The 19,820-nt window shown below is 63.0% G+C and overlaps 3 non-coding genes across 3 annotated transcripts; all 3 read left to right on the top strand.

The window, feature by feature from the left end:
- The first annotated feature begins 1,740 nt into the window (after positions 1 to 1,740).
- LOC131871988 (5S ribosomal RNA) lies at positions 1,741 to 1,859 on the top strand. Its single transcript, XR_009370173.1, has one exon. It is a non-coding gene; the product is annotated as a 5S ribosomal RNA (ribosomal RNA).
- Positions 1,860 to 9,663: 7,804 nt separating this feature from the next.
- On the top strand, positions 9,664 to 9,782 carry LOC131871989 (5S ribosomal RNA). Its single transcript, XR_009370174.1, has one exon. It is a non-coding gene; the product is annotated as a 5S ribosomal RNA (ribosomal RNA).
- A 7,804-nt stretch (positions 9,783 to 17,586) lies between these two features.
- LOC131871977 (5S ribosomal RNA) lies at positions 17,587 to 17,705 on the top strand. Its single transcript, XR_009370162.1, has one exon. It is a non-coding gene; the product is annotated as a 5S ribosomal RNA (ribosomal RNA).
- Positions 17,706 to 19,820: the final 2,115 nt, after the last annotated feature.

Below are 19,820 nucleotides of genomic sequence, written 5' to 3' on the forward strand. Positions count from 1 at the left end.
CCGGGCTCCGACTTCGTGCACTGCATGGTGCCCACCAAGGCGCGCAACCCAGCCAAGGTGCCCACCGCAGCGAAGGTGCACGCGAGGTGCGCACCCGAGGTGCACACCCGGGGCAAACCGGGCTCCGACTTCGTGCACGCCGCACCTTGGAGCACACTTCAGAGCGCTCCTTGGTACGCACCAGGGCGCGCAACCCAGCCAAGGTGCTCACCCCGGCGAAGGTGCACGCGAGGTGCGCACCCGGGGCAAACCGGGCTCGGACTTCGTGCACGCCGCACCTTGGAGCACACATCGGAGCGCTCCCGGGTTCGCACCAGCATTGCGCACCTTTGATGCGCTGCCTTCACTAATTTCCAGAAAAGGCAAAAAAAAGAAAAAAATGAGATTTTAAAATTTCCGTTTTGAAAGATAGTGAAAAAAACGGAACGCGGGTGCCATCTTGAGCCCGCCCTGGTGTGCAGCCCAGGCAAGTTGTGCGCACCAAGGCACCCACCCTGGCCAAGGTGGGTCACGGGGTGGGTCCTAGGGTGGGTAACGGGGTGGGTACTAAGGTGCGTGCCAAGGTGGGTCATAGGGTGGGTGCCAAGGTGGGCACCAGGGTGGGTGTGCACCAACCCTAGCCAGGGTAGGTCACGGGGTGGTTGTCGGGGTGGGCGTCAAGGAGCCAAGGTGGGTGGCAAGTAGCCAAGTTGCGTGCCAAGGTGGGTGTCGGGGTGGGTGCCAAGGATCCAAGGTGGGTGCCAAGGAACCAAGGTGGGTGTCTGGGTGGGTGCCGAGGTGGGAGCCAGGGTGGGTCCCAAGGTGAGTGCAAAGGTGGGTGCCAGGGTCAAGGTGAGTGCCAATGTGGGTTCCAAGGTGCCAGGGTCAGGGTGAGTGCCAATGTGGGTTCAAAGGTGCTAAGTTGGGTGCGAGGTTGGGTGCGAGGGTGGGTGGGTGCCAAGGTGTGCTAGGTGGAAGCCCGGGTGGGTCGGCATCCCATGGGTGTCGAGTTGGGTGCCTGATGGGTGCTTCTTGTCAAGTTTTAGTCGTCGGGACTCATTTCGAGCCTTAGAGGTCGTTTCTTGTCCGGTTGCCCTGTCTTCGACCTGGGAACCCAATTTTGGTCCTCGGGTCCCATTTTTTTTTGTCTCGCATCCCACTTTTGGCCTGTGGCCTTTTCGGGGTCGATTCTCGTTTTGGGCATCAGAGCATGTTTCTTCTCCTAAAACCCAATATTTGTTTATTAAGTCTCGGAACACATTTTTGTTCTCGTGGACCCATCATGGGTCTTGGAACGCATTTGTGGTCCTTGGGTCCCATTTTGCATCCCGAAACTTGTGTTTTGGTGCTTGATCCCTATTTTGGGTGCCCACCTTGCACCAAGTGCGCACCCGGGGCAAACCGAGCGCCTTGGTGCACCGGGGCAAGATCGAGCGTGCACCCGAGGCGCCCCGAACATGCACCAAGGTGCACTCGGCCCACATGTGAGCGCAGGTCGTTGCGCCCGAGGTGGTGTGTGGGCACCGCGTTGCAGACGGGACACTGCACGCACACGACGCCCCCTCCAGGTGCACGCACGTAGGCCGGGCCGGGTGCACACCCGACGCCCTAGCAAGGTGCGCGCACCCGGGCAGGGCTCACACTTGGCGAACGGGGCGCACTTCGCGAGGGAGGGTGTGCACCTCGACGGGGGTGGGTGGCCGGGGTGGATTCGCACGTGGGTCGCGGTTTGCTAAGTACACACTGCGACAAGCTCATAACGGGTGCGATCATACCAGCGTTAGTGCACCGGATCCCATCAGAACTCCGCAGTTAAGCGCGCTTGGGCCGGAGTAGTACTGGGATGGGTGACCTCCCGGGAAGTCCCGGTGTTGCACCCTTTTTTAGTTTTTCGCCGGGCGTCGCAATGCTATTTGAATAAACCTTTTGCCCGTTTGCGTTCTCGTCGGGGCCGGGCCGGGCCGGGGTGCGCTGCCCGCACTACCGCGCGCGCGGGGGCGACACCGAGCGCGCACCCGAGGCGCCCCGAGCACACAGGCCACGGTGCAACCCGGGCGTTGTGCGCGCACCCCGGTGCGCCCGAGGTGCTGCGCGCGCACCCAGGTGAAATCGGTGTGCACCTCGGCCAGTGCGCGCTCGGTCGAGTCGCGCACGTTGGCCAAGGTGCACGGTGATGTTTCTTACTCTAAGGTTCCGCACCAGACGCCCGGGACAGGTGAGCGAAGCTGGGCGGGGCCGGGTGCGCGGCCGGGGCAGGTGCACGCAGCTGGAGAGAGCTTTGGAGCACACTTCGGAGCGCACCAATGATGCGCTCCATTCAAAAGTTTCCTGAAAAGGCAAAAAAAGTTGAGATTATAGAATTTCCCACTTGAGAGATTGTAAAAAAAAAAAATTTAAAATGAAGGAAACGCGGGTGCCAAGGTGTGCGCAGCCCAGCCAAGGTGTGCGCACCAAGGCGCCCACCCTGGCGAAGGTGCACGCAAGGTGCGCACCCGAGGCAAACCGGACAATTAACCCAACTTTCGACTTCGCGCGCACCTTGGAGCGCACTTCGGAGCGCTCCTTGGTGCGCACCAATCTTGGGCACCTCGGAGTGCACCATGGCGCCCACCAAGGTGCGCACCCGGGGCAAACCGAGCTCCGACTTCGTGCGCACCTTGGAGCGCACGAAAGGTGCGCACCATGGCGCCCACCAAGGTGCGCAGCCCAGCCAAGGCGTGCGCATCAAGGTGCGCACCCTGGCGAAGGTGCGCACCCGGGGCAAACCGAGCTCCGACTTCGTGCGCACCTTGGAGCGCACAAAAGGTGCGCAACCCAGCCAAGGTGTGCGCACCCCGGTCAAACCGAGCTCCGAATCGTGCGCACCAGAGGTGCACGCCATCGTGCGCACCTTGGAGCACACTTCGGAGCCCTCCTTGGTGCGCGCCGATGTTGCGCACCTCGGAGCGCACCCGGGGAAAACAATGCAATTAACCCGACTTTCGACTTCGTGGGCACCTCGGAGCGCTCTCGGGTTCGCACCTCGGAGCACACCGAGGTGCGCACCTTTGATGCGCTGCCTTCACCAATTTCCAGAAAAGGCAAGAAAACATTGAGAAGGTGTGCGCACCGAGGTGCCCACCCTGGCGAAGGTGCACGCGAGGTGCGCACCCGGGGCAAACCGGGCTCCGACTTCGTGCACGCCGCACCTTGGAGCACACTTCGGAGCGCTCCTTGGTGCGCACCAGGGCGCGCAACCCAGCCGAGGTGCCCACCCCGGCGAAGGTGCACGCGAGGTGCGCACCCGGGGCAAACCGGGCTCCGACTTCGTGCACGCCATGGTGCCCACCGCGGCGAAGGTGCACGCGAGGTGCGCACCCGGGGCAAACCGGGCTCCGACTTCGTGCACGCCGCACCTTGGAGCACACTTCGGAGCGCTCCTTGGTGCGCACCATGGTGCCCACCAGGGCGCGCAACCCCGCCGAAGGTGCACGCGAGGTGCGCACCCGGGGCAAACCGGGCTCCGACTTCGTGCACGCCGCACCTTGGAGCACACTTCGGAGCGCTCCTTGGTGCGCACCATGGTGCCCACCAGGGCGCGCAACCCCGCCGAAGGTGCACGCGAGGTGCGCACCCGGGGCAAACCGGGCTCCGACTTCGTGCACGCCATGGTGCGCACCGCGGCGAAGGTGCGCACCCGGGGCAAACCGGGCTCCGACTTCGTGCACGCCGCACCTTGGAGCACACTTCGGAGCGCTCCTTGGTGCGCACCAGGGCGCGCAACCCAGCCGAGGTGCCCACCCCGGCGAAGGTGCACGCGAGGTGCGTACCCGGGGCAAACCGGGCTCCGACTTCGTGCACGCCGCACCTTGGAGCACACTTCGGAGCGCTCCTTGGTGCGCACCATGGTGCCCACCAGGCCGCGCAACCCAGCCAAGGTGTGCGCACCAAGGTGCACGCGAGGTGCGCACCCGGGGCAAACCGGGGTCCGACTTCGTGCACGCCGCACCTTGGAGCACACATCGGGGCGCTCCCGGGTTCGCACCGGCGTTGCGCACCGTGGTGGGCACCTCGGAGCACACCAAGGTGGGCAGCGAGGTGCGCACCTTTGATGCGATGCCTTCACTAATTTCCATAAAAGGCAAAAAAAAAACGAGATTTTAAAATTTCCGTTTTGAAAGATAGTGAGAAAAAGGGAATGCTGGTGCCATCTTGAGCCCGCCCTGGTGCGCAGCCCAGCCAAGGTGTGCGCACCAAGGTGCCCACCCTGGCGAAGGTGCGCGCCCGGGCAATTAACCCAACTTCCAACTTCGCGCGCGCCAGGGTGGGAGCGCACCCAACAACCGGGCCTGGGAAGAGCCAATGCGAGAAACCCCACCAAACGCTCTGACAAAAAAAGAGGGGGCGCTCCAGTAACCCCGCTTCGGAGCGCACCCTGGGCAAACCCAGCCAAGGTGCCCACCCCGGCCAAGGTGCAGGCGAGGTGCGCACCCGGGGCAAACCGGGCTCCGACAACGTGCACGCCGCACCTTGGAGCACACTTCGTAGCGCTCCCGGGTGCGCACCTCAGAGCACACCAAGGTGGGCAGCGAGGTGCGCACCTTTGATGCGCTGCCTTCACTAATTTCCAGAAAAGGCAAAAAAAAAAGGAGATTTTAAAATTTCCGTTTTGAAAGATAGTGAAAAAAACGGAACGCGCGTGCCATCTTGAGCCCGCCCTGGTGCGCAGCCCAGGTAAGGTGCCCACCCTGGCAAAGGTGCGCACCCGGGCAATTAACCCTACTTCCGACTTCGTGCGCGCCAGGGTGGCAACCGGGCCTCGGAAGAGCCAATGCGAGAAACCCCACCAAACGCTCCGACAAAAAAAGAGGCGGCGCTCCAATAACCCCGCTTCGGAGCGCAGCCGGGGCAAACCCAGCCAAGGTGCCCACCCCGACGAAGGTGCACGCGAGGTGCGCACCCGGGGCAAACCGGGCTCCGACAACGTGCACGCAGCACCTTGGAGCACACTTCGAAGCACTCCCGGGTGCCCACCGGCGTTGCGCACCGTGGTGGGCAGCGAGGTGCGCACCTTTGATGCGCTGCCTTCACTAATTTCCAGAAAAAGGCAAAAAAAAATGAGATTTTAAAATTTCCGTTTTGAAAGATAGTGAAAAAAAAGGAACGCGGGTGCCATCTTGAGCCCGCCCTGGTGCGCAGCCCAGGCAAGGCATGCGCACCAAGGTGCCCACCCGAGGTGCACACCCGGGGCAAACCGGGCTCCGACTTCGTGCAGGCCGCACCTTGGAGCACACTTCGGAGCGCTCCTTGGTGCGCACCATGGTGCCCACCAGGGCGCGCAACCCAGCCAAGGTCTGCACACCAAGGTGCCCACCCCGGCGAAGGTGCACGCGAGGTGCGCACCCGGGGCAAACCGGGCTCCGACTTCGTGCACGCCATGGTGCCCACCGCGGCGAAGGTGCACGCGAGGTGCGCACCCGGGGCAAACCGGGCTCCGACTTCGTGCACGCCGCACCTTGGAGCACACTTCGGAGCGCTCCTTGGTGCGCACCATGGTGCCCACCAGGGCGCGCAACCCAGCCAAGGTGTGCGCACCAAGGTGCACGCGAGGTGCGCACCCGGGGCAAACCGGGGTCCGACTTCGTGCACGCCGCACCTTGGAGCACACATCGGAGCGCTCCCAGGTTCGCACCAGCGTTGCGCACCTTTGATGCGCTGCCTTCACTAATTTCCAGAAAAGGCAAAAAAAAACGATATTTTAAAATTTCCGTTCTGAAAGATAGTGAAAAAAACGGAACGCGGGTGCCATCTTGAGCCCTTCCTGGTGCGCAGCCCAGGCAAGTTGTGCGCACCAAGGTGCCCACCCTGGCGGAGGTGCGCGCCCGGGGCAAACCGGGCTCCGACTTCGTGCACTGCATGGTGCCCACCAAGGCGCGCAACCCAGCCAAGGTGCCCACCGCAGCGAAGGTGCACGCGAGGTGCACACCCGGGGCAAACCGGGCTCCGACTTCGTGCACGCCGCACCTTGGAGCACACTTCAGAGCGCTCCTTGGTGCGCACCAGGGCGCGCAACCCAGCCGAGGTGCCCACCCCGGCGAAGGTGCACGCGAGGTGCGCACCCGGGGCAAACCGGGCTCCGACTTCGTGCACGCCATGGTGCCCACCGCGGCGAAGGTGCGCACCCGGGGCAAACCGGGCTCCGACTTCGTGCACGCCGCACCTTGGAGCACACTTCGGAGCGCTCCTTGGTGCGCACCATGGTGCCCACCAGGCCGCGCAACCCAGCCAAGGTGTGCGCACCAAGGTGCACGCGAGGTGCGCACCCGGGGCAAACCGGGGTCCGACTTCGTGCACGCCGCACCTTGGAGCACACATCGGGGCGCTCCCGGGTTCGCACCGGCGTTGCGCACCGTGGTGGGCACCTCGGAGCACACCAAGGTGGGCAGCGAGGTGCGCACCTTTGATGCGATGCCTTCACTAATTTCCATAAAAGGCAAAAAAAAAACGAGATTTTAAAATTTCCGTTTTGAAAGATAGTGAGAAAAAGGGAATGCTGGTGCCATCTTGAGCCCGCCCTGGTGCGCAGCCCAGCCAAGGTTTGCGCACCAAGGTGCCCACCCTGGCGAAGGTGCGCGCCCGGGCAATTAACCCAACTTCCAACTTCGCGCGCGCCAGGGTGGGAGCGCACCCAACAACCGGGCCTGGGAAGAGCCAATGCGAGAAACCCCACCAAACTCTCTGACAAAAAAAGAGGGGGCGCTCCAGTAACCCCGCTTCGGAGCGCACCCTGGGCAAACCCAGCCAAGGTGCCCACCCCGGCCAAGGTGCAGGCGAGGTGCGCACCCGGGGCAAACCGGGCTCCGACAACGTGCACGCCGCACCTTGGAGCACACTTCGTAGCGCTCCCGGGTGCGCACCTCAGAGCACACCAAGGTGGGCAGCGAGGTGCGCACCTTTGATGCGCTGCCTTCACTAATTTCCAGAAAAGGCAAAAAAAAAAGGAGATTTTAAAATTTCCGTTTTGAAAGATAGTGAAAAAAACGGAACGCGCGTGCCATCTTGAGCCCGCCCTGGTGCGCAGCCCAGGTAAGGTGCCACCCTGGCAAAGGTGCGCACCCGGGCAATTAACCCTACTTCCGACTTCGTGCGCGCCAGGGTGGCAACCGGGCCTCGGAAGAGCCAATGCGAGAAACCCCACCAAACGCTCCGACAAAAAAAGAGGCGGCGCTCCAATAACCCCGCTTCGGAGCGCAGCCGGGGCAAACCAAGCCAAGGTGCCCACCCCGACGAAGGTGCACGCGAGGTGCGCACCCGGGGCAAACCGGGCTCCGACAACGTGCACGCAGCACCTTGGAGCACACTTCGAAGCACTCCCGGGTGCCCACCGGCGTTGCGCACCGTGGTGGGCAGCGAGGTGCGCACCTTTGATGCGCTGCCTTCACTAATTTCCAGAAAAAGGCAAAAAAAAATGAGATTTTAAAATTTCCGTTTTGAAAGATAGTGAAAAAAAAGGAACGCGGGTGCCATCTTGAGCCCGCCCTGGTGCGCAGCCCAGGCAAGGCATGCGCACCAAGGTGCCCACCCGAGGTGCACACCCGGGGCAAACCGGGCTCCGACTTCGTGCAGGCCGCACCTTGGAGCACACTTCGGAGCGCTCCTTGGTGCGCACCATGGTGCCCACCAGGGCGCACCCGAGGCAAACCGGGCTCCGACTTCGTGCACGCCGCACCTTGGAGCACACATCGGAGCGCTCCCAGGTTCGCACCAGCGTTGCGCACCTTTGATGCGCTGCCTTCACTAATTTCCAGAAAAGGCAAAAAAAAACGATATTTTAAAATTTCCGTTCTGAAAGATAGTGAAAAAAACGGAACGCGGGTGCCATCTTGAGCCCTTCCTGATGCGCAGCCCAGGTAAGTTGTGCGCACCAAGGTGCCCACCCTGGCGGAGGTGCGCGCCCGGGGCAAACCGGGCTCCGACTTCGTGCACTGCATGGTGCCCACCAAGGCGCGCAACCCAGCCAAGGTGCCCACCGCAGCGAAGGTGCACGCGAGGTGCGCACCCGAGGTGCACACCCGGGGCAAACCGGGCTCCGACTTCGTGCACGCCGCACCTTGGAGCACACTTCAGAGCGCTCCTTGGTACGCACCAGGGCGCGCAACCCAGCCAAGGTGCTCACCCCGGCGAAGGTGCACGCGAGGTGCGCACCCGGGGCAAACCGGGCTCGGACTTCGTGCACGCCGCACCTTGGAGCACACATCGGAGCGCTCCCGGGTTCGCACCAGCATTGCGCACCTTTGATGCGCTGCCTTCACTAATTTCCAGAAAAGGCAAAAAAAAGAAAAAAATGAGATTTTAAAATTTCCGTTTTGAAAGATAGTGAAAAAAACGGAACGCGGGTGCCATCTTGAGCCCGCCCTGGTGTGCAGCCCAGGCAAGTTGTGCGCACCAAGGCACCCACCCTGGCCAAGGTGGGTCACGGGGTGGGTCCTAGGGTGGGTAACGGGGTGGGTACTAAGGTGCGTGCCAAGGTGGGTCATAGGGTGGGTGCCAAGGTGGGCACCAGGGTGGGTGTGCACCAACCCTAGCCAGGGTAGGTCACGGGGTGGTTGTCAGGGTGGGCGTCAAGGAGCCAAGGTGGGTGGCAAGTAGCCAAGTTGCGTGCCAAGGTGGGTGTCGGGGTGGGTGCCAAGGATCCAAGGTGGGTGCCAAGGAACCAAGGTGGGTGTCTGGGTGGGTGCCGAGGTGGGAGCCAGGGTGGGTCCCAAGGTGAGTGCAAAGGTGGGTGCCAGGGTCAAGGTGAGTGCCAATGTGGGTTCCAAGGTGCCAGGGTCAGGGTGAGTGCCAATGTGGGTTCAAAGGTGCTAAGTTGGGTGCGAGGTTGGGTGCGAGGGTGGGTGGGTGCCAAGGTGTGCTAGGTGGAAGCCCGGGTGGGTCGGCATCCCATGGGTGTCGAGTTGGGTGCCTGATGGGTGCTTCTTGTCAAGTTTTAGTCGTCGGGACTCATTTCGAGCCTTAGAGGTCGTTTCTTGTCCGGTTGCCCTGTCTTCGACCTGGGAACCCAATTTTGGTCCTCGGGTCCCATTTTTTTTTGTCTCGCATCCCACTTTTGGCCTGTGGCCTTTTCGGGGTCGATTCTCGTTTTGGGCATCAGAGCATGTTTCTTCTCCTAAAACCCAATATTTGTTTATTAAGTCTCGGAACACATTTTTGTTCTCGTGGACCCATCATGGGTCTTGGAACGCATTTGTGGTCCTTGGGTCCCATTTTGCATCCCGAAACTTGTGTTTTGGTGCTTGATCCCTATTTTGGGTGCCCACCTTGCACCAAGTGCGCACCCGGGGCAAACCGAGCGCCTTGGTGCACCGGGGCAAGATCGAGCGTGCACCCGAGGCGCCCCGAACATGCACCAAGGTGCACTCGGCCCACATGTGAGCGCAGGTCGTTGCGCCCGAGGTGGTGTGTGGGCACCGCGTTGCAGACGGGACACTGCACGCACACGACGCCCCCTCCAGGTGCACGCACGTAGGCCGGGCCGGGTGCACACCCGACGCCCTAGCAAGGTGCGCGCACCCGGGCAGGGCTCACACTTGGCGAACGGGGCGCACTTCGCGAGGGAGGGTGTGCACCTCGACGGGGGTGGGTGGCCGGGGTGGATTCGCACGTGGGTCGCGGTTTGCTAAGTACACACTGCGACAAGCTCATAACGGGTGCGATCATACCAGCGTTAGTGCACCGGATCCCATCAGAACTCCGCAGTTAAGCGCGCTTGGGCCGGAGTAGTACTGGGATGGGTGACCTCCCGGGAAGTCCCGGTGTTGCACCCTTTTTTAGTTTTTCGCCGGGCGTCGCAATGCTATTTGAATAAACCTTTTGCCCGTTTGCGTTCTCGTCGGGGCCGGGCCGGGCCGGGGTGCGCTGCCCGCACTACCGCGCGCGCGGGGGCGACACCGAGCGCGCACCCGAGGCGCCCCGAGCACACAGGCCACGGTGCAACCCGGGCGTTGTGCGCGCACCCCGGTGCGCCCGAGGTGCTGCGCGCGCACCCAGGTGAAATCGGTGTGCACCTCGGCCAGTGCGCGCTCGGTCGAGTCGCGCACGTTGGCCAAGGTGCACGGTGATGTTTCTTACTCTAAGGTTCCGCACCAGACGCCCGGGACAGGTGAGCGAAGCTGGGCGGGGCCGGGTGCGCGGCCGGGGCAGGTGCACGCAGCTGGAGAGAGCTTTGGAGCACACTTCGGAGTGCACCAATGATGCGCTCCATTCAAAAGTTTCCTGAAAAGGCAAAAAAAGTTGAGATTATAGAATTTCCCACTTGAGAGATTGTAAAAAAAAAAAATTTAAAATGAAGGAAACGCGGGTGCCAAGGTGTGCGCAGCCCAGCCAAGGTGTGCGCACCAAGGCGCCCACCCTGGCGAAGGTGCACGCAAGGTGCGCACCCGAGGCAAACCGGACAATTAACCCAACTTTCGACTTCGCGCGCACCTTGGAGCGCACTTCGGAGCGCTCCTTGGTGCGCACCAATCTTGGGCACCTCGGAGTGCACCATGGCGCCCACCAAGGTGCGCACCCGGGGCAAACCGAGCTCCGACTTCGTGCGCACCTTGGAGCGCACGAAAGGTGCGCACCATGGCGCCCACCAAGGTGCGCAGCCCAGCCAAGGCGTGCGCATCAAGGTGCGCACCCTGGCGAAGGTGCGCACCCGGGGCAAACCGAGCTCCGACTTCGTGCGCACCTTGGAGCGCACAAAAGGTGCGCAACCCAGCCAAGGTGTGCGCACCCCGGTCAAACCGAGCTCCGAATCGTGCGCACCAGAGGTGCACGCCATCGTGCGCACCTTGGAGCACACTTCGGAGCCCTCCTTGGTGCGCGCCGATGTTGCGCACCTCGGAGCGCACCCGGGGAAAACAATGCAATTAACCCGACTTTCGACTTCGTGGGCACCTCGGAGCGCTCTCGGGTTCGCACCTCGGAGCACACCGAGGTGCGCACCTTTGATGCGCTGCCTTCACCAATTTCCAGAAAAGGCAAGAAAACATTGAGAAGGTGTGCGCACCGAGGTGCCCACCCTGGCGAAGGTGCACGCGAGGTGCGCACCCGGGGCAAACCGGGCTCCGACTTCGTGCACGCCGCACCTTGGAGCACACTTCGGAGCGCTCCTTGGTGCGCACCAGGGCGCGCAACCCAGCCGAGGTGCCCACCCCGGCGAAGGTGCACGCGAGGTGCGCACCCGGGGCAAACCGGGCTCCGACTTCGTGCACGCCATGGTGCCCACCGCGGCGAAGGTGCACGCGAGGTGCGCACCCGGGGCAAACCGGGCTCCGACTTCGTGCACGCCGCACCTTGGAGCACACTTCGGAGCGCTCCTTGGTGCGCACCATGGTGCCCACCAGGGCGCGCAACCCCGCCGAAGGTGCACGCGAGGTGCGCACCCGGGGCAAACCGGGCTCCGACTTCGTGCACGCCGCACCTTGGAGCACACTTCGGAGCGCTCCTTGGTGCGCACCATGGTGCCCACCAGGGCGCGCAACCCCGCCGAAGGTGCACGCGAGGTGCGCACCCGGGGCAAACCGGGCTCCGACTTCGTGCACGCCATGGTGCGCACCGCGGCGAAGGTGCGCACCCGGGGCAAACCGGGCTCCGACTTCGTGCACGCCGCACCTTGGAGCACACTTCGGAGCGCTCCTTGGTGCGCACCAGGGCGCGCAACCCAGCCGAGGTGCCCACCCCGGCGAAGGTGCACGCGAGGTGCGTACCCGGGGCAAACCGGGCTCCGACTTCGTGCACGCCGCACCTTGGAGCACACTTCGGAGCGCTCCTTGGTGCGCACCATGGTGCCCACCAGGCCGCGCAACCCAGCCAAGGTGTGCGCACCAAGGTGCACGCGAGGTGCGCACCCGGGGCAAACCGGGGTCCGACTTCGTGCACGCCGCACCTTGGAGCACACATCGGGGCGCTCCCGGGTTCGCACCGGCGTTGCGCACCGTGGTGGGCACCTCGGAGCACACCAAGGTGGGCAGCGAGGTGCGCACCTTTGATGCGATGCCTTCACTAATTTCCATAAAAGGCAAAAAAAAAATGAGATTTTAAAATTTCCGTTTTGAAAGATAGTGAGAAAAAGGGAATGCTGGTGCCATCTTGAGCCCGCCCTGGTGCGCAGCCCAGCCAAGGTGTGCGCACCAAGGTGCCCACCCTGGCGAAGGTGCGCGCCCGGGCAATTAACCCAACTTCCAACTTCGCGCGCGCCAGGGTGGGAGCGCACCCAACAACCGGGCCTGGGAAGAGCCAATGCGAGAAACCCCACCAAACGCTCTGACAAAAAAAGAGGGGGCGCTCCAGTAACCCCGCTTCGGAGCGCACCCTGGGCAAACCCAGCCAAGGTGCCCACCCCGGCCAAGGTGCAGGCGAGGTGCGCACCCGGGGCAAACCGGGCTCTGACAACGTGCACGCCGCACCTTGGAGCACACTTCGTAGCGCTCCCGGGTGCGCACCTCAGAGCACACCAAGGTGGGCAGCGAGGTGCGCACCTTTGATGCGCTGCCTTCACTAATTTCCAGAAAAGGCAAAAAAAAAAGGAGATTTTAAAATTTCCGTTTTGAAAGATAGTGAAAAAAACGGAACGCGCGTGCCATCTTGAGCCCGCCCTGGTGTGCAGCCCAGGTAAGGTGCCCACCCTGGCAAAGGTGCGCACCCGGGCAATTAACCCTACTTCCGACTTCGTGCGCGCCAGGGTGGCAACCGGGCCTCGGAAGAGCCAATGCGAGAAACCCCACCAAACGCTCCGACAAAAAAAGAGGCGGCGCTCCAATAACCCCGCTTCGGAGCGCAGCCGGGGCAAACCCAGCCAAGGTGCCCACCCCGACGAAGGTGCACGCGAGGTGCGCACCCGGGGCAAACCGGGCTCCGACAACGTGCACGCAGCACCTTGGAGCACACTTCGAAGCACTCCCGGGTGCCCACCGGCGTTGCGCACCGTGGTGGGCAGCGAGGTGCGCACCTTTGATGCGCTGCCTTCACTAATTTCCAGAAAAAGGCAAAAAAAAATGAGATTTTAAAATTTCCGTTTTGAAAGATAGTGAAAAAAAAGGAACGCGGGTGCCATCTTGAGCCCGCCCTGGTGCGCAGCCCAGGCAAGGCATGCGCACCAAGGTGCCCACCCGAGGTGCACACCCGGGGCAAACCGGGCTCCGACTTCGTGCAGGCCGCACCTTGGAGCACACTTCGGAGCGCTCCTTGGTGCGCACCATGGTGCCCACCAGGGCGCGCAACCCAGCCAAGGTCTGCACACCAAGGTGCCCACCCCGGCGAAGGTGCACGCGAGGTGCGCACCCGGGGCAAACCGGGCTCCGACTTCGTGCACGCCATGGTGCCCACCGCGGCGAAGGTGCACGCGAGGTGCGCACCCGGGGCAAACCGGGCTCCGACTTCGTGCACGCCGCACCTTGGAGCACACTTCGGAGCGCTCCTTGGTGCGCACCATGGTGCCCACCAGGGCGCGCAACCCAGCCAAGGTGTGCGCACCAAGGTGCACGCGAGGTGCGCACCCGGGGCAAACCGGGGTCCGACTTCGTGCACGCCGCACCTTGGAGCACACATCGGAGCGCTCCCAGGTTCGCACCAGCGTTGCGCACCTTTGATGCGCTGCCTTCACTAATTTCCAGAAAAGGCAAAAAAAAACGATATTTTAAAATTTCCGTTCTGAAAGATAGTGAAAAAAACGGAACGCGGGTGCCATCTTGAGCCCTTCCTGGTGCGCAGCCCAGGCAAGTTGTGCGCACCAAGGTGCCCACCCTGGCGGAGGTGCGCGCCCGGGGCAAACCGGGCTCCGACTTCGTGCACTGCATGGTGCCCACCAAGGCGCGCAACCCAGCCAAGGTGCCCACCGCAGCGAAGGTGCACGCGAGGTGCACACCCGGGGCAAACCGGGCTCCGACTTCGTGCACGCCGCACCTTGGAGCACACTTCAGAGCGCTCCTTGGTGCGCACCAGGGCGCGCAACCCAGCCGAGGTGCCCACCCCGGCGAAGGTGCACGCGAGGTGCGCACCCGGGGCAAACCGGGCTCCGACTTCGTGCACGCCATGGTGCCCACCGCGGCGAAGGTGCGCACCCGGGGCAAACCGGGCTCCGACTTCGTGCACGCCGCACCTTGGAGCACACTTCGGAGCGCTCCTTGGTGCGCACCATGGTGCCCACCAGGCCGCGCAACCCAGCCAAGGTGTGCGCACCAAGGTGCACGCGAGGTGCGCACCCGGGGCAAACCGGGGTCCGACTTCGTGCACGCCGCACCTTGGAGCACACATCGGGGCGCTCCCGGGTTCGCACCGGCGTTGCGCACCGTGGTGGGCACCTCGGAGCACACCAAGGTGGGCAGCGAGGTGCGCACCTTTGATGCGATGCCTTCACTAATTTCCATAAAAGGCAAAAAAAAAACGAGATTTTAAAATTTCCGTTTTGAAAGATAGTGAGAAAAAGGGAATGCTGGTGCCATCTTGAGCCCGCCCTGGTGCGCAGCCCAGCCAAGGTTTGCGCACCAAGGTGCCCACCCTGGCGAAGGTGCGCGCCCGGGCAATTAACCCAACTTCCAACTTCGCGCGCGCCAGGGTGGGAGCGCACCCAACAACCGGGCCTGGGAAGAGCCAATGCGAGAAACCCCACCAAACTCTCTGACAAAAAAAGAGGGGGCGCTCCAGTAACCCCGCTTCGGAGCGCACCCTGGGCAAACCCAGCCAAGGTGCCCACCCCGGCCAAGGTGCAGGCGAGGTGCGCACCCGGGGCAAACCGGGCTCCGACAACGTGCACGCCGCACCTTGGAGCACACTTCGTAGCGCTCCCGGGTGCGCACCTCAGAGCACACCAAGGTGGGCAGCGAGGTGCGCACCTTTGATGCGCTGCCTTCACTAATTTCCAGAAAAGGCAAAAAAAAAAGGAGATTTTAAAATTTCCGTTTTGAAAGATAGTGAAAAAAACGGAACGCGCGTGCCATCTTGAGCCCGCCCTGGTGCGCAGCCCAGGTAAGGTGCCACCCTGGCAAAGGTGCGCACCCGGGCAATTAACCCTACTTCCGACTTCGTGCGCGCCAGGGTGGCAACCGGGCCTCGGAAGAGCCAATGCGAGAAACCCCACCAAACGCTCCGACAAAAAAAGAGGCGGCGCTCCAATAACCCCGCTTCGGAGCGCAGCCGGGGCAAACCAAGCCAAGGTGCCCACCCCGACGAAGGTGCACGCGAGGTGCGCACCCGGGGCAAACCGGGCTCCGACAACGTGCACGCAGCACCTTGGAGCACACTTCGAAGCACTCCCGGGTGCCCACCGGCGTTGCGCACCGTGGTGGGCAGCGAGGTGCGCACCTTTGATGCGCTGCCTTCACTAATTTCCAGAAAAAGGCAAAAAAAAATGAGATTTTAAAATTTCCGTTTTGAAAGATAGTGAAAAAAAAGGAACGCGGGTGCCATCTTGAGCCCGCCCTGGTGCGCAGCCCAGGCAAGGCATGCGCACCAAGGTGCCCACCCGAGGTGCACACCCGGGGCAAACCGGGCTCCGACTTCGTGCAGGCCGCACCTTGGAGCACACTTCGGAGCGCTCCTTGGTGCGCACCATGGTGCCCACCAGGGCGCACCCGAGGCAAACCGGGCTCCGACTTCGTGCACGCCGCACCTTGGAGCACACATCGGAGCGCTCCCAGGTTCGCACCAGCGTTGCGCACCTTTGATGCGCTGCCTTCACTAATTTCCAGAAAAGGCAAAAAAAAACGATATTTTAAAATTTCCGTTCTGAAAGATAGTGAAAAAAACGGAACGCGGGTGCCATCTTGAGCCCTTCCTGATGCGCAGCCCAGGCAAGTTGTGCGCACCAAGGTGCCCACCCTGGCGGAGGTGCGCGCCCGGGGCAAACCGGGCTCCGACTTCGTGCACTGCATGGTGCCCACCAAGGCGCGCAACCCAGCCAAGGTGCCCACCGCAGCGAAGGTGCACGCGAGGTGCGCACCCGAGGTGCACACCCGGGGCAAACCGGGCTCCGACTTCGTGCACGCCGCACCTTGGAGCACACTTCAGAGCGCTCCTTGGTACGCACCAGGGCGCGCAACCCAGCCAAGGTGCTCACCCCGGCGAAGGTGCACGCGAGGTGCGCACCCGGGGCAAACCGGGCTCGGACTTCGTGCACGCCGCACCTTGGAGCACACATCGGAGCGCTCCCGGGTTCGCACCAGCATTGCGCACCTTTGATGCGCTGCCTTCACTAATTTCCAGAAAAGGCAAAAAAAAGAAAAAAATGAGATTTTAAAATTTCCGTTTTGAAAGATAGTGAAAAAAACGGAACGCGGGTGCCATCTTGAGCCCGCCCTGGTGTGCAGCCCAGGCAAGTTGTGCGCACCAAGGCACCCACCCTGGCCAAGGTGGGTCACGGGGTGGGTCCTAGGGTGGGTAACGGGGTGGGTACTAAGGTGCGTGCCAAGGTGGGTCATAGGGTGGGTGCCAAGGTGGGCACCAGGGTGGGTGTGCACCAACCCTAGCCAGGGTAGGTCACGGGGTGGTTGTCGGGGTGGGCGTCAAGGAGCCAAGGTGGGTGGCAAGTAGCCAAGTTGCGTGCCAAGGTGGGTGTCGGGGTGGGTGCCAAGGATCCAAGGTGGGTGCCAAGGAACCAAGGTGGGTGTCTGGGTGGGTGCCGAGGTGGGAGCCAGGGTGGGTCCCAAGGTGAGTGCAAAGGTGGGTGCCAGGGTCAAGGTGAGTGCCAATGTGGGTTCCAAGGTGCCAGGGTCAGGGTGAGTGCCAATGTGGGTTCAAAGGTGCTAAGTTGGGTGCGAGGTTGGGTGCGAGGGTGGGTGGGTGCCAAGGTGTGCTAGGTGGAAGCCCGGGTGGGTCGGCATCCCATGGGTGTCGAGTTGGGTGCCTGATGGGTGCTTCTTGTCAAGTTTTAGTCGTCGGGACTCATTTCGAGCCTTAGAGGTCGTTTCTTGTCCGGTTGCCCTGTCTTCGACCTGGGAACCCAATTTTGGTCCTCGGGTCCCATTTTTTTTTGTCTCGCATCCCACTTTTGGCCTGTGGCCTTTTCGGGGTCGATTCTCGTTTTGGGCATCAGAGCATGTTTCTTCTCCTAAAACCCAATATTTGTTTATTAAGTCTCGGAACACATTTTTGTTCTCGTGGACCCATCATGGGTCTTGGAACGCATTTGTGGTCCTTGGGTCCCATTTTGCATCCCGAAACTTGTGTTTTGGTGCTTGATCCCTATTTTGGGTGCCCACCTTGCACCAAGTGCGCACCCGGGGCAAACCGAGCGCCTTGGTGCACCGGGGCAAGATCGAGCGTGCACCCGAGGCGCCCCGAACATGCACCAAGGTGCACTCGGCCCACATGTGAGCGCAGGTCGTTGCGCCCGAGGTGGTGTGTGGGCACCGCGTTGCAGACGGGACACTGCACGCACACGACGCCCCCTCCAGGTGCACGCACGTAGGCCGGGCCGGGTGCACACCCGACGCCCTAGCAAGGTGCGCGCACCCGGGCAGGGCTCACACTTGGCGAACGGGGCGCACTTCGCGAGGGAGGGTGTGCACCTCGACGGGGGTGGGTGGCCGGGGTGGATTCGCACGTGGGTCGCGGTTTGCTAAGTACACACTGCGACAAGCTCATAACGGGTGCGATCATACCAGCGTTAGTGCACCGGATCCCATCAGAACTCCGCAGTTAAGCGCGCTTGGGCCGGAGTAGTACTGGGATGGGTGACCTCCCGGGAAGTCCCGGTGTTGCACCCTTTTTTAGTTTTTCGCCGGGCGTCGCAATGCTATTTGAATAAACCTTTTGCCCGTTTGCGTTCTCGTCGGGGCCGGGCCGGGCCGGGGTGCGCTGCCCGCACTACCGCGCGCGCGGGGGCGACACCGAGCGCGCACCCGAGGCGCCCCGAGCACACAGGCCACGGTGCAACCCGGGCGTTGTGCGCGCACCCCGGTGCGCCCGAGGTGCTGCGCGCGCACCCAGGTGAAATCGGTGTGCACCTCGGCCAGTGCGCGCTCGGTCGAGTCGCGCACGTTGGCCAAGGTGCACGGTGATGTTTCTTACTCTAAGGTTCCGCACCAGACGCCCGGGACAGGTGAGCGAAGCTGGGCGGGGCCGGGTGCGCGGCCGGGGCAGGTGCACGCAGCTGGAGAGAGCTTTGGAGCACACTTCGGAGCGCACCAATGATGCGCTCCATTCAAAAGTTTCCTGAAAAGGCAAAAAAAGTTGAGATTATAGAATTTCCCACTTGAGAGATTGTAAAAAAAAAAAATTTAAAATGAAGGAAACGCGGGTGCCAAGGTGTGCGCAGCCCAGCCAAGGTGTGCGCACCAAGGCGCCCACCCTGGCGAAGGTGCACGCAAGGTGCGCACCCGAGGCAAACCGGACAATTAACCCAACTTTCGACTTCGCGCGCACCTTGGAGCGCACTTCGGAGCGCTCCTTGGTGCGCACCAATCTTGGGCACCTCGGAGTGCACCATGGCGCCCACCAAGGTGCGCACCCGGGGCAAACCGAGCTCCGACTTCGTGCGCACCTTGGAGCGCACGAAAGGTGCGCACCATGGCGCCCACCAAGGTGCGCAGCCCAGCCAAGGCGTGCGCATCAAGGTGCGCACCCTGGCGAAGGTGCGCACCCGGGGCAAACCGAGCTCCGACTTCGTGCGCACCTTGGAGCGCACAAAAGGTGCGCAACCCAGCCAAGGTGTGCGCACCCCGGTCAAACCGAGCTCCGAATCGTGCGCACCAGAGGTGCACGCCATCGTGCGCACCTTGGAGCACACTTCGGAGCCCTCCTTGGTGCGCGCCGATGTTGCGCACCTCGGAGCGCACCCGGGGAAAACAATGCAATTAACCCGACTTTCGACTTCGTGGGCACCTCGGAGCGCTCTCGGGTTCGCACCTCGGAGCACACCGAGGTGCGCACCTTTGATGCGCTGCCTTCACCAATTTCCAGAAAAGGCAAGAAAACATTGAGAAGGTGTGCGCACCGAGGTGCCCACCCTGGCGAAGGTGCACGCGAGGTGCGCACCCGGGGCAAACCGGGCTCCGACTTCGTGCACGCCGCACCTTGGAGCACACTTCGGAGCGCTCCTTGGTGCGCACCAGGGCGCGCAACCCAGCCGAGGTGCCCACCCCGGCGAAGGTGCACGCGAGGTGCGCACCCGGGGCAAACCGGGCTCCGACTTCGTGCACGCCATGGTGCCCACCGCGGCGAAGGTGCACGCGAGGTGCGCACCCGGGGCAAACCGGGCTCCGACTTCGTGCACGCCGCACCTTGGAGCACACTTCGGAGCGCTCCTTGGTGCGCACCATGGTGCCCACCAGGGCGCGCAACCCCGCCGAAGGTGCACGCGAGGTGCGCACCCGGGGCAAACCGGGCTCCGACTTCGTGCACGCCGCACCTTGGAGCACACTTCGGAGCGCTCCTTGGTGCGCACCAGGGCGCGCAACCCCGCCGAAGGTGCACGCGAGGTGCGCACCCGGGGCAAACCGGGCTCCGACTTCGTGCACGCCATGGTGCGCACCGCGGCGAAGGTGCGCACCCGGGGCAAACCGGGCTCCGACTTCGTGCACGCCGCACCTTGGAGCACACTTCGGAGCGCTCCTTGGTGCGCACCAGGGCGCGCAACCCAGCCGAGGTGCCCACCCCGGCGAAGGTGCACGCGAGGTGCGTACCCGGGGCAAACCGGGCTCCGACTTCGTGCACGCCGCACCTTGGAGCACACTTCGGAGCGCTCCTTGGTGCGCACCATGGTGCCCACCAGGCCGCGCAACCCAGCCAAGGTGTGCGCACCAAGGTGCACGCGAGGTGCGCACCCGGGGCAAACCGGGGTCCGACTTCGTGCACGCCGCACCTTGGAGCACACATCGGGG

Source organism: Cryptomeria japonica, unplaced genomic scaffold (genome assembly GCF_030272615.1).
Source record: "Cryptomeria japonica unplaced genomic scaffold, Sugi_1.0 HiC_scaffold_501, whole genome shotgun sequence".
Classification (NCBI taxonomy): Eukaryota; Viridiplantae; Streptophyta; class Pinopsida; order Cupressales; family Cupressaceae; genus Cryptomeria; species Cryptomeria japonica.